Source organism: Cervus canadensis, chromosome 5 (assembly GCF_019320065.1).
Source record: "Cervus canadensis isolate Bull #8, Minnesota chromosome 5, ASM1932006v1, whole genome shotgun sequence".
In the NCBI taxonomy this organism is placed as follows: Eukaryota; Metazoa; Chordata; class Mammalia; order Artiodactyla; family Cervidae; genus Cervus; species Cervus canadensis.
Genome location: NC_057390.1, coordinates 3,761,771 through 3,774,414, shown reverse-complemented (window position 1 = coordinate 3,774,414; position 12,644 = coordinate 3,761,771). Strand labels below are relative to the sequence as shown.

General features: G+C 40.8%; 1 protein-coding gene across 1 annotated transcript in view; it reads left to right on the top strand.

The window, feature by feature from the left end:
- LOC122441399 (cytochrome c oxidase assembly factor 5) overlaps nucleotides 1–12,644 on the top strand; it is a 30,807-nt gene that overhangs the window by 4,016 nt on the left and 14,147 nt on the right. The gene's annotated exons all lie outside the window — the stretch shown is intronic.

The window sequence follows — 12,644 nt, the reverse complement described above, 5'->3', positions numbered from 1 at the left end:
TAGCATATTAGGCACCTGCTGACCTGGGAAGTTCATCTTTCAGTATCCTATCTTTTTGCCTTTTCCTACTGTTCATGGGGTTCTCAAGGCAAGAACACTGAAGTGGTTTGCCATTCCCTTCTCCAGTGGACCACATTTTGTCAGAACTCTCCACCATGACCCATCCGTATTGGGTGGTCCTACACGGCATGGCTCATAGTTTCATTGAGTTAGACAGGGCTGTGGTCCATGTGATCAGATTGGTTAGTTTTCTGTGATTGTGGTTTTCAGTCTGTCTGCCCTCTGATAGAGAAGGATAAAAGGCTTATGGAAGCTTCCTGATGGGAGAGACTGACTGAGGGGGAAACCAGGTCTTGTTCTGATGGGTGGAGCCTTGCTCAGTAAATCTTTAATCTAGTTTTCTGTTGCTGATCGGGTCTGTGTTCCCTCCCTGCTGTTTGACCGGAGGCCAAACTATGGTGGAGGTAATGAAGATGATGGAGACCTCCTTCAGAAGGTCCCATGCACTGCTGCACTCAGTGCCCCCACCATGCAGCAGGTTGCTTGCGGTTATTTTTGCATTTGGAGATGTAATTTCAGAAAGTTGCCTTTATTTCAAAGGAAAGACAACTACCCAAATTTGGACATCAATGATATTGGTGTTTCTGCTGATTCATGATTTACATTTGGTTCACTGGTGTTGGCAGGGTCTGTGTGAAGTGAAAGTCGCTGAGTCGTCTGACTATATAGTCCATGGAATTCTCCAGGCTAGAAAACCGGAACCTTTCCCTTCTCCAGGGGACATTCCCAACCCAGGGGTCAAACCCAGGTCTCCCATGTTGCAGGCAGATTCTTTACCAGCTGAGCTACAAGGGAAGGGCTGTGTAAGCTTCAGTAAATACTTGTTTAATGAGTAGAGGAGCAAAGTGTCTTAGGTGCCCAAGGGAGAGCAGCTTATTTTGCTTGAGAGTTTGGAAACTTCTCATCAGAGGAGGTGACCTTTGCTGTGAGTCTTAAAGGTTGAGTAGTAGTTGATGGAGTAAAGGAGTGGAGGCTTTGGTGGTTGTTGGGAGACTCTGAAAGAACAGCATGTGCAGAAAAATCAGGGAGATGTGGGAGGGCCACCCAGAATCTGGGCTGGAGGAGGGGAGAAAGGTTGCCATGAATGATGGCCCTGGTGTGTCAGAGTGAGGAGCTTGGGCACAGAGTAGGACTGAGGAAAGAAACTCTGGAAATGGAAGAGGACACTAGTGATAACGAGAACACTGAATTGTTTTTTTTTTTGCAGTGGTGGGTTGGCTTAGGAAACAGTTGAGTGCCAAGTCTGGTTGCAGGGACGTCGAGATAAATGATCTCTGGGGAGCTGGAAAACTGAAGGCAGAGATAATGACCAGGACATGAGGGACAGACGTTCCTCGGCCCCATTGAGTACATGGCCTTTTTGTTGCTGAATGTGGTCAACTAGGAGAATGTGGTATTATATTTATAAAGTCTCTTAAATGGAAGTGCATTTATAGTTTGCGTTAAATTCATCCTGAATGGTCACTTCAACTGCACTGTAAAGGGGCAGTAGTGAGGCAAAACGTTGAGTTATGCAAATCCAGGAGGTTATCCTCCCTTCTCCCATGGGGTCACTGGCAGCTCCAGCCCACCCCTCCCCATGGGACTCAGAACCAAGGGAAATTCTGCCGAGTCTGTGCCTGCTCTGTGTGGTAACCACATTCGTGATAAGGTTCTTGATTTCTCTGCTCCTTGAGTAAGGAAGTTAACCCAGTCTTTTGACAGATAGTGAGCCCACCTGAAAAGCTGCTGGACCTCACTTTAGGGAAGAATTCAGCATAAAATATTTAGTTTGGGGGCTGCAGTGAGAGTCCAGCAACTGCAGGGGCTCAGAGAAATGCCAGGTAATGGTGATAAGGATGTAAACTCCAGTGGGGCTGGAGAAGAGACACAAGGAAAAAGCAGATTCAGAAGGCGTCTTTCAGATAAACTTCTTAAGATTTTATGATTCCTGGGAGATCAAAAAGGTTGAAAACCGTGCCCAGGAAACTCAACTACAAGTTATCTCCCTTGTGTCTCTATTAACAGCTTCCTGATTGATGGCTTTTTATCAGAATCATCTGGCGTTGGGGATGGAGCCCTTAAAAGTACAGATTCCACTGCTCTCCTGTCTCCCTTATAAATTAAAAGTGTCCCAGCTTGGCTTTTGGACACAGCCATGTTTGGGAGTCACCAATCTTGACCTCAGAAGGCAAATAAGCGTGGGAGTGTATTAATTAGTTTATAGATTCAGGTAAATGTTACAGAGACGGGAATAACACTGGCTTAAAATACCATTGAGAATTCTCTCTTTTGCACTTGTGCCTGTAATTGGGATCTAGCTTGAGCCTGTCTTTCATGGATCTGAACACTGTTGATCTGTGGGGTTAGGTGCTATGATGAGAGAGAGGATGTTACTCACACTCATGGTCTGAGAATGCCATGCTGCCACGTCATCAAGCCTGGTAACATGGTGGAGGGAGTGGGAGAGTGGGCAAGCCACTTTCCCTGAAGGACCAACTTGGAAGTTTTACTTTCCAGTGCCCTACATATTTCATTGGCTAGAACTTAGTCACAGCTGCAACTTAGAACCAGCTGCAAAATGGCTGGTTAATCCAGCTCAGCCATAAAAGAGTGATTGTTAAGGGGTTGGAGGAAGATGAAGTAACATTTCTCTCATATGTGTTTTATCTAGATGGATCTTCCCACTAGGCAGTTGGCAGTATGGGTTGAAAGCTTGTGAAAAAGATGGCATCTTAAATATATTTTAAGGAAGCATCAGTTTATAGATTACAGTCTTTTGTATAATTGTAGTCCTTTATCTCTCTCCACATTGTTCTTGTTGGCAGCCTCATTACAGAGGAATAGTGTAGAGAAGCTTTCTGCTCTGTTCACTTTTGAGGTTCACTGTGGTACTTACTGAGTTGGCCAAGAGCTTGGTCCAGGTTTTTCCATATCATTCCATTGCAAAACCTGAATGAACTTTTTGGCCAACCCAGTAAATGACCATTCAAATCTAGGGCCCAAGCAGACATGACAACTGGAATGGGGCCAAGACTCCTGGGATCAGGAATGCCGTAGATGTACCCTGTAACTTTTTTCACAGAGAAAACTAGAAGTGTGACTGGAGCTTGCAAAATAAAGGCTTTGGGGAGTGACTATACTGGTGGGGTTGTGGTGCAAGAGCTGCTAAAGGGGAGGTCCCTGATGATGGACGAGCAGGCAAAATTTAAACACCAGGTGTTTCTTCTTAAGTAGTACTCCAGCCAGCCTCATCAACATTTTTCTGAAGTGTTGAGAACTGGCACTAAAGCTGTTCAGATTTTAGAGCACCTAATTATAGCTGTTTGGGCTTTTAAAGTTAACATAGAACAGAATCATTTTTATTCTCAGACACATGTGCTTAATTCATTTTGTATTGGAACTCTCTTTGATTAGGAAGATTCCATGATCTTCCTTTATATTGTCAAGTGATTTGTGAAGCTAATGTTTATAAGCAGTATATGTTTTATTTATTTGTTATTTCTTTAATAGTAACAAGATGTAAGGTTTTGGTTTTTTCCCCCTCATGTATTGACAGTTTAATGTCATTAAACCTCGTGATTCAGAGAATCCAAGTTCAGTCTCCTTGCCCAGGTGGCGGTGTGTACATTCACGTTCCTGGGAAGTGGAGCCCCTCAGCACCACCCCCGGCTCCCCTCTGTCACCCCCACCACGTGGTGTGACTTGCTCACAGGCCAGGGAACACTGGCACGGGCACACCTCCTGCCTGCTGTCGGAGGCCCGTGTAGACAGGACTGTCTCGTTTGAAAGTCATTTTATGTGTTCATTTTCGGCCGTGCTGAGCCTCCGCTGCCACGCGGGCTTCTCTGGCTGTGGCGAGCAGGGCTGCTCTCCAGACGCAGCAGCCTTAGAGCGTCTGGGCCTCAGAAGCTGTGCACGGCTTAGCTGCCTCTCGGCATGTGGGCTCTTCCTGGACCAGGGGTGGAACCCTTGTCTCCTACACTGGCACCAGGGAAACCCTAGCAGGAATATCTTATGTTTACTTTTAATCTCCTGATGAACTGATCTGGGGCAGTTCTGATTTTTTTTTTTTTAAATGGAGTAGTCCTTATGGGTGTTTAGTTACTAGACAAATTAGAGGGTATGATGTTCAAAAAGAAATTTTAAAGTAGTTAAATTTTAGTCTTGCCTCTCTAAATTGTAAAATATACTTTCTGTAGGTGCTTCCATGTGTCCCATTTGTTTTAAGTGCCTTTGTGATAAGTTCAATGGCTGTATATTTGTTCAAAATATTTTAAGATAATGAGCATGTAGTATTAGAATTTATGTCCACATTTGTTGCTGTTCAGTCACTGAGTCCTTTCTGACTCCATGGATTGCAGCATGCCAGGCTCTACTCTCTTCCCATCTCGCAGATTTTGCTCAGATTCATGTCCATTGAGTTGGTGATGCCATCCAAACATCTCATCCTCTGCTGTTCCCGTCTCCTTTGGCCTTCAGTCTTTCCCAGCATCAGGGTCCTTTCCAGTGAATTGGCTGTTCACATCAGGTGGCCAAAGTATTAGAGGTTCAGCTTCAGCACCAGTCCTTCCAATGAATATTCAGGGTTGATTTTCTTTAGGATTGACTGGTTTGATCTTGCAGTCCAAGGGCTCTCAAGAGTCTCTCTAGCATCACAGTTTGAAAGGATCAGTTCTTCGGTGCTCAGCCTTTTATGGTCTAACTCTCACATCTGTACATTACTAGAAAAACCATAGCTTTGGCTATATGGACCTTTGTCGGCAAAGTGGTATCTCTACTTTTTAATCTAGGTTTGGCATAGCATTTCTTCCAAGGAGCAAGCATCTTCATGGCAGCAGTCACTGTCCACAGTGGTTTTGGAGCCCAAGAAAATAAAGTCTGTCACTGCTTCCACTTTTCCCCCTTCTACTTGCCTTGAAGTAATGGGACTGGATGCCATGATCTTAGTTTTTTGAATGCTGAGTTTTAAGCCATCTTTTTCATTCTCCTCTTTCACCCTCATCAAAAGACTCTTTAGTTCCTCTTCACTTTCTGTCATTAGAGTGGTATCATCTGTATATCTGAGATTGTTGATATTTCTCCTAGCAATCTTGATTCCAGCTTGTGCTTCATTCTGCCTGGCATTTTGCATGATATACTGTGCATAGAAGTTAAACAAGCAGGGTGACAATATACAGCCTTGTTGTATTCCTTAACCAATTTTGAACCAGTGTGTTGTTCCGTGTCTGGTTCTGTTTTGTTTTGTTTTTAATTAATTTATTTTTTAATTGAAGCATAGTTGCTTTACAGAATTTTGTTGTTTTCTGCCAAGTATCAAAATGAATCAGCCATAGGTATACATATGTCCCCTCCCTCTTGAACCTTCCTCCCATCTCCCTCCCCATCCCACCCCTCTAGGTTGTTACAGAACCCCTGTTTGAGTTCCCTGAGTCATATGGCAAATCCCCGTTGGCATTCTGTTGTACATATGGTACTGTAAGTTTCCATGGTACTCTGTCCACACATCTCACCCTCTCCTTCCTCTCCCCACCCCTTGTTTCCATAAGTCTGTTCTCTCTGTCTGTTTCTCCATTGCTGCCCTGTGAATAAATTAATCGGTACCATCTTTCCAGATTCCATATATATGCATTAGTGTACAATATTTATCTTTGTGTTTCTGACTTAACTTCACTCTGTGTAACAGGCTCTAGTTTCATCCACCTCAGAACTGACTCAGATGTGTTCGTTTTTATGGCTAATATTCCATTGTATATATGTGCCACAGCTTCTTTACCCATTAATCTGTCTATGGACATCTAAGTTGCTTCCATGTTCTAACTTTAGTAAATAGTGCTGCAGGGAACATTGGGGTACACACACGTGTCTTTTTCAGTTTTGGTTTCGTCAGAGTATATGCCTAGTAGTGGGGTTGCTGGGTCATACGTTGGTTCTATTCCTAGTTTTTTAAGGACTCTATACCATCTTAGATAGTGGCTGTATCAATTTACATTCCCACCAACAGTGCAAGAGGGTTCCCTTTTCTCCACACCCTCTCCAGCATTTATTGTTTATAGACTTTTGGATAATGGCCATTCTGACTAGTGTCAGGTCATATCTTATTGTAGTTTTGATTTGCATTTCTCTAATAATGAGTGATGTTGAGCATCTTTTCATGTATTTGTTAGTCATCTGTATGTCTTTGGAGAAATGTCTGTTTAGGTCTTTTTCCCACTTTTTGATTGGGTTGTTTGTTTTTCTGGCATTAGGTTGTATGAGCTGCTTGTATATTTTGGAAATTAATCCTTTGTCAGTTGTTTCATTTGCTATTGTTTTCTCCCTTTCTAAGGGTTGTCTTTTCACCTTGTTTATAGTTTCCTTTGCTGTGCAAAAGCTTTTAAGTTTAATTAGATCCCACTTGTTTGTTTTGGTTTTTATTTCCGTTACTCTAGGAGGTGGGTCAGAGGATCTTGTTTTGGTTTATGTCATTGAGTGTTCTGCCTATGTTTTCCTCTAAGAGATTTAATGTAATGGTCTTACATTTAGGTCTTTAATCCATTTTGAGTTTATCTTTGTGTTTGGTGTTAGGAAGTGTTCTGATTTCATTCTTTTACATGTAGCTGTCCAGTTTTCCCAGCACCATTTATTGAAGAGGCTGTCTTTGCCCCATTGTATATTCTTGCCTCCTTTGTCAAAAATAAGGTACCCATAGGTGCATGGGTTTAATCTCTGGGCTCTCTGTCTTGTTTCATTTGTCTATATTTCTGTTTTTGTGCCAGTACCATACTGTCTTGATGACTGTAGCTTTGTAGTATATTCTGAAGTCAGGAAGGTTGATTCCTCCAGCTCCTTTCATCTTTCTTAAGACTGCTTTGACTATTTGGGGTCTTTTGTGTTTCCACATGAATTGTGAAATTTTTTGTTCTAGTTCTGTGAAAAATGCCATTGGTAATTTGATAGGGATCACATTGAATCTGTAGACTGCATTTGGTAGTATAATCATTTTCACAGTATTGATTTCTAACGCAGGAACATGGAATATCTCTCCATCTGTTTATGTCATCTTATTTCTTTCATCAGTGTCTTATAATTTTCTGTATGCAGTTCTTTTGTCTCTTTAGGTAGGTTTATTCCTAGATATTTTATTCTTTTTATTGTAGTGGTGAATGAGATTGATTCCTTAATTTCTCTTTCTGATTTGTTGTTGTTGTTGTTGTTAGTATAGGGGAATGCAAGTGATTTCTGTATATTGATTTTGTATCCTGTGACTCTGCTAAATTCACTGATTAGCTCTAGTAATTTTCTGATAGTATCTTCAGGGTTTTCTATGTATAGTATCATGTCATCTGCAAACAGTGAATTTTATTTCTTCTCTTCTGGTCTGGACTCCCTTTATTTCTTTTTTCTCTCTGATTGTCATAGCTCAGACTTCTAAAACTATATTGAATAACAGTGGTAAGAGTGGAACCCCTTGTCTTGTTTCTGATCTTAGAGGGAATGCTTTCCATGTTTCACCATTGGGAATGCTTTCCATGTTTCACCATTGAGAATAATGTTTGCTGTGGGCTTATCATATATGGCCTTTACTAAGTTGAAGTAGGTTCTTTGCCCATTTTTTGAAGAGTTTTTATCATAAATGGGTGCTGAATTTTATCAAAGACCTTTTCTGCATCTATTGAGATTATCATATGGTTTATCTTTCAGTTTGTTAGTGTGGTGTATCACATTGGTTGATTTGCATATATTGAAGAATCCTTACATCCCTGGAATAAACCCGACTTGATCATGGTGTATGAGCTTTTTAATGTGTTATTGAATTCTGTTTCCTAGAGATTTGTTGAGGATTTTTGTATCTATGTTTGTCAGTTATATTGGCCTGTAATTTTCTTTTTTTATGTTGTCTTTGCCTGGTTTTAGTATCAGGGTGATGGTGGCTTTGTAGATTGTATTTGGATGTGTTCCTTCCTCTGCAATTTTTTGAAAGAGTTTTAGAAGGATAGGCATTAGCTCTTGTCTAAATGTTTGATAGAATTCACCTGTGAAGCCATCTGGCCGTGGGTTTTGTTTTTTGAGAGGTTTTTGATCACAGTTTTTATTTCAGTGCTTGTAATTGGGTGGTTCATAATTTCTATTTCTTCCTGGTTCAGTCTTGTAAGCTTAAACTTTTTTAAAAACCTATCCATTTCTTCCACGTTGTCCATTTTATTGCCATATAGTTATTCATAATAGTGTCTTATAATCCTTTGTATTTCTGCATTGTCTGTTGTAACCTCTCCTTTTTCTTTTCTGATTTTGTTGGTTTGATTCTTCTCTTTTTTTCTTGATGAGTCTGACTGAAGGTTTGTCAATTTTGTTTATCTTCTCAAAGAACCAGCTTTTAGTTTTAATAATCTTTACTTTTGCTTCTTAAATTTCTTTTTCATTTATTTCTGCTCTGATCTTTATGATTTCTTTCCTTCTGCTAACTTTGTTTTTTTGTTGTTGTTCTTCTTCTTTTTCCAGTTGTTTTAGGTGTAAAGTTAAGTTGTCTATTCAATATTTTTTTTGTTTCTTGAGGTAGGGGGTATTGTATAAACTTCCATCTTAGAACTGCTTTTGCTGCATCCCATAGGTTTTGAGAGAAGACAGTGGCACCCCACTCCAGTACTCTTGCCTGGAAAATCCCATGGACAGAGGATCCTGGTAGGCTGCAGTCCATGGGACCGCGAAGAATCGGACACGACTGAGCGACTTCACTTTCACTGTCATGCATTGGAGAAGGAGATAGCAACCCACTCCAGTGTTCTTGCCTGGAGAATCCCAGGGACGGCAGAGCCTGGTGGGCTGCCGTCTATGGGGTCGCACAGAGTCAGACACGACTGAAGCGACTTAGCAGCAGCAGCAGCAGCAGAGGTTTTGAGTTACCATGTTTTCATTGTCATTTGTTTCTAGGAATGTTTTATTTCCCTTTGTTTTCTTCAGTAACCTGTTCATGATTTAGAAACATTGTTTCATCTCCATGTGTTTGTGTGTTTAGTTATTTTCTTGTAATTGATATCTAGTCTTAAATTTACTGAGGTTTGACTTGTGACCCAAGATGTGGTCTATCCTGGAGAATGTTCCATGTGCACTTGAGAAGAAAGCGTATTCTCATGCATTTGAATGGAATGTCCTGAAGATATCAATGAGATCCATCTGGTCTAATATGTCAATTAAGGCTTGTGTTTCCTTTTTAATTTTCTGTTTTAATGATCTGTCCATTGGTGTAAGTGGGGTGTTAAAGTCTCCTCCTATTATTGTGTTACTGTCAATTTCTCCTTTTATGTCTGTTAGTATTTGTCTTATGGATTGAGGTGCTCCTATATTGGGTGCATAGATATTTACAGTTGTTATGTCTTCCTCTTGGATTGATCCCTTGATCGTTACGTAGTGTCCTTTCTTATCTCTTATAATATTCTTTACTTTTAGGTCTGTTTTGTCTGATAGGAGGATTGCTTCCCTAGCTTTCTTTTGATTTCCATTTGCATGGAGTATACTTTTCCATTCTCTTACTTTCAGTGTGTATGTGTGTTTAGGTCTGAAGTGGGTTTCTTGCAGATAGCATATATATGGGTCTTGAGTGTATCCATTCAGCCGGTCTGTGCCTTTTGGTAGGATCATTTAGTCCATTTACATTCAAAGTAATTATTGATATATACATTCCTTTTGGCATTTTCTTAATTGTTTGGGGTTTGTTTTTATAGATCTTTTTCTTCTCTTGTACCTCCTGTCTGTCTAAGTCCTTTTAACATTTGTTGTGATGTTGGTTTGGTGGTACTGAATTATCTTAACTTTTCCTCGTCTGTAAGGTTTTTTATTTTGCTATCAATTTTTAATGAGATCCTTGTTGGGTAGAGTAATCTTGGTTGTAGATTTTTCCCTTTCAGTACTTTAAGTATATCACTTCTGGACTGCGGATTTTCTGCTGAAAGATCAGGTGTTAAATGTGGGATTTCCTTTGTATGTTACTTGTTGCTTTTCCCTTGCTGTTTTAAACATTCTTTCTTTGTGTTTAATCTTTGTTAGTTTGATTAGTATGTGTCTTGGTGTGTTTCTCCTTGGGTTTATCCTGTGTGGAACTCTTTGCATTTCTTGGACCTGATTGACTATTTTGTTTTCCATGTTAGGGAAATTTTCATCTAGACGCTCTTCAGAAATTTTCTCATACCCTTCCTTTTTCTTTTCTTCTTCTGGAAGCCCTGTAATTTGAATGTTGGTGTGTTTAATATTGTCCCAGAGGTCTCTGAGACTATCCTCAATTATTTTCATTCCTTTTACATTATTCTGCTCTTTGGCAATTATTTCCACCATTCTATCTTCCAGGTCACTTGGCTGTCCTTCTGGCTCAGGTATTCTGCTATTGATTCCTTCTGGAGTATTTTTGATTTCAGTAATTGTGTTGTTTGTCTCTGTATGTTCATTCTTTATTTCTTCTAGGTCTTTGTTAATTGATTCTTGCATTTTCTCCATTGTACTTTCGAGGTTTTGGATCATCTTTACTGCCATTATCCTGGATTCTTTTTCAGGTAGTTTGCCTACTTCCTCTTCCTTTATTTGGGCTTGTGTGTTTCTAGGTTGTTTCTTCACTTGCACAGTATTTCTCTTTCTTTTCATTTTTCTTTTCTTTTAACTTATTGTGTTTGAGGTATCTGTTTCTGAGACTTGAGGTTGAATTCTTTCTTCCTTTTGGTTTCTGCCCTCCTGAGGTTTGTCCAGTGGTTTGTAAGTTTTGTGTAGGGTGTGACATGTGCTTGTGTTCTGGTAGAGGGAGGTAAGTTGTTACCCCACCCCAATGGCAGGGCTGAGTGAGGTGATAATTCTGTCTACTGATGATTGGGTTGTATTTTTGTCTTGTTTGTTGTTTGGATGAGGCGTCCTGCACAGGGTTCTATTGGCAGTTGGGTGATGCTGGGTCTTGTATACACGTGGTTGGCTTTGTGAGAGTTCTCACTATTTGATACTCCCTAGGGTCATGAGTTCTCTGGTAGTCTAGGGTCTTGGAGTCAGTGCTCCCACTTCAAAGGCTCAGGGCTTGATCACTTGCTGGGAATGGAGATTCCACAGATAGTATGACATTTAATGGGATTAAAACAAATATCACAAAAATGAGAAACAAAAGACACACCACAGACAAATGTCAGTTACAAAATCAGGCAATTGATAACTAAAATAATGGAATATACATACGCAAATATACACCCATAAACAAAACCAAACGGTCCAAAAAAAAAAAAGCACAATGGATTGACCCGTGAACAAAGGAAACCAAAAATAATATCCACCAGTTAAGAACAAAACTAACCTAAAGCACAAACTTGAAAACAAAACTAAAGCAAGGTGCCAACTGGGGAATGAAGCAACAAAAACAAAACAAACTAACAAATATGGTGAGAAAAAGAAAGAGAATAGAAATGCAGTGTTAAATAGAGGCAGGCGGAGAAGACATATTAAAGATTAACTGCAGTGGGAAAAGACAGTAGGAAAAGAAAGCAAAGTAATAAGTATAGAAAGAAATAGTAATATTTTAAAATTTAAAAGCTGAAGTTAAAGAAAGGAAAAGGATAGGGGAAAAAAAGAAGAAAAAAAGAAAACCCCACAGAACCATGAAAGGCCAATGTACAGGCAGAAGTATGTAACAGAAATTAAAATTGTGATTAAGAAAAGTTCTAAAAAGCTTAAATAGATTAATAGTGCTAATAAAGTCAAAAGCTACAACAGCAGATGAAAAAGAAAAAAAAAAATCCAGAAGCAACCACAGAACAGTCAACATATAAGAATAATAAATGTCTTTCTTGAGTCTCTGCTGTCAGCATCCTTTCCCTCGTTGGGAGTCACAGTCCACCTTGCCTCCCTAGGATGCACTCCAGCGCTGGGCTGGTGTCTGGATCTGCTGTGGGGGCAGCTCGGACTCTAATCTGGTCCTACTCCTGTGTGTTCTTACCTCCAGTGTCCACAGCTGTCAGAACTAGTGTATTTTCTTTTATGAGAATTCTCAAACATCCTTTTATATATTCCACGGATACAGAGTCTGTGCAGTCGATGGTATGGATTTAGTCCACAGTTTGTACAGCTAGTGGGAAGGTTTTGGGTCTTTTTGCTTAGCCACACTGCCCTGGGTGTCAGTTGGGTTTTACCTCCACCTCTACATGTGGGTCGTCTTAGAGGGCTCTCTGGCTTGGGTCCTTTTCTGTAGCTCCTCAAGTCAGACATATAAAGGGACCCCCCTGGCTGGAGTCCTCCTCTTGTTTCCTGAGCCGAGAGCTTGAAGGGCCAGTCTCTCTACTGTTCAGCTGCTGGTGTCGGCGTGTGGCGAGAGAGATGCTACGGTGATGGTTCCATCCCCTACACATGACTGAGCTTATTGCTTTCCCTCAGTGGCTGGTTTTCCACCACAGTCTCCTCACTTCCCCTTGGGCTGTCTCCCCACAGTCAACAGAAATCCTCGCCCTGGGATTGCTCTACAATCCCTGCACTCTAGCTCCCAGCCACTGTGCCTTCTAGGGGACCTGTCTGGGGTATGTATGGCTACAGCCAGGATTGTCTGTGTGATTCTCATTCCATTTAGACTGTCAGACTGTCACAGATCAGCTGCTTCACTCTCAGCATCA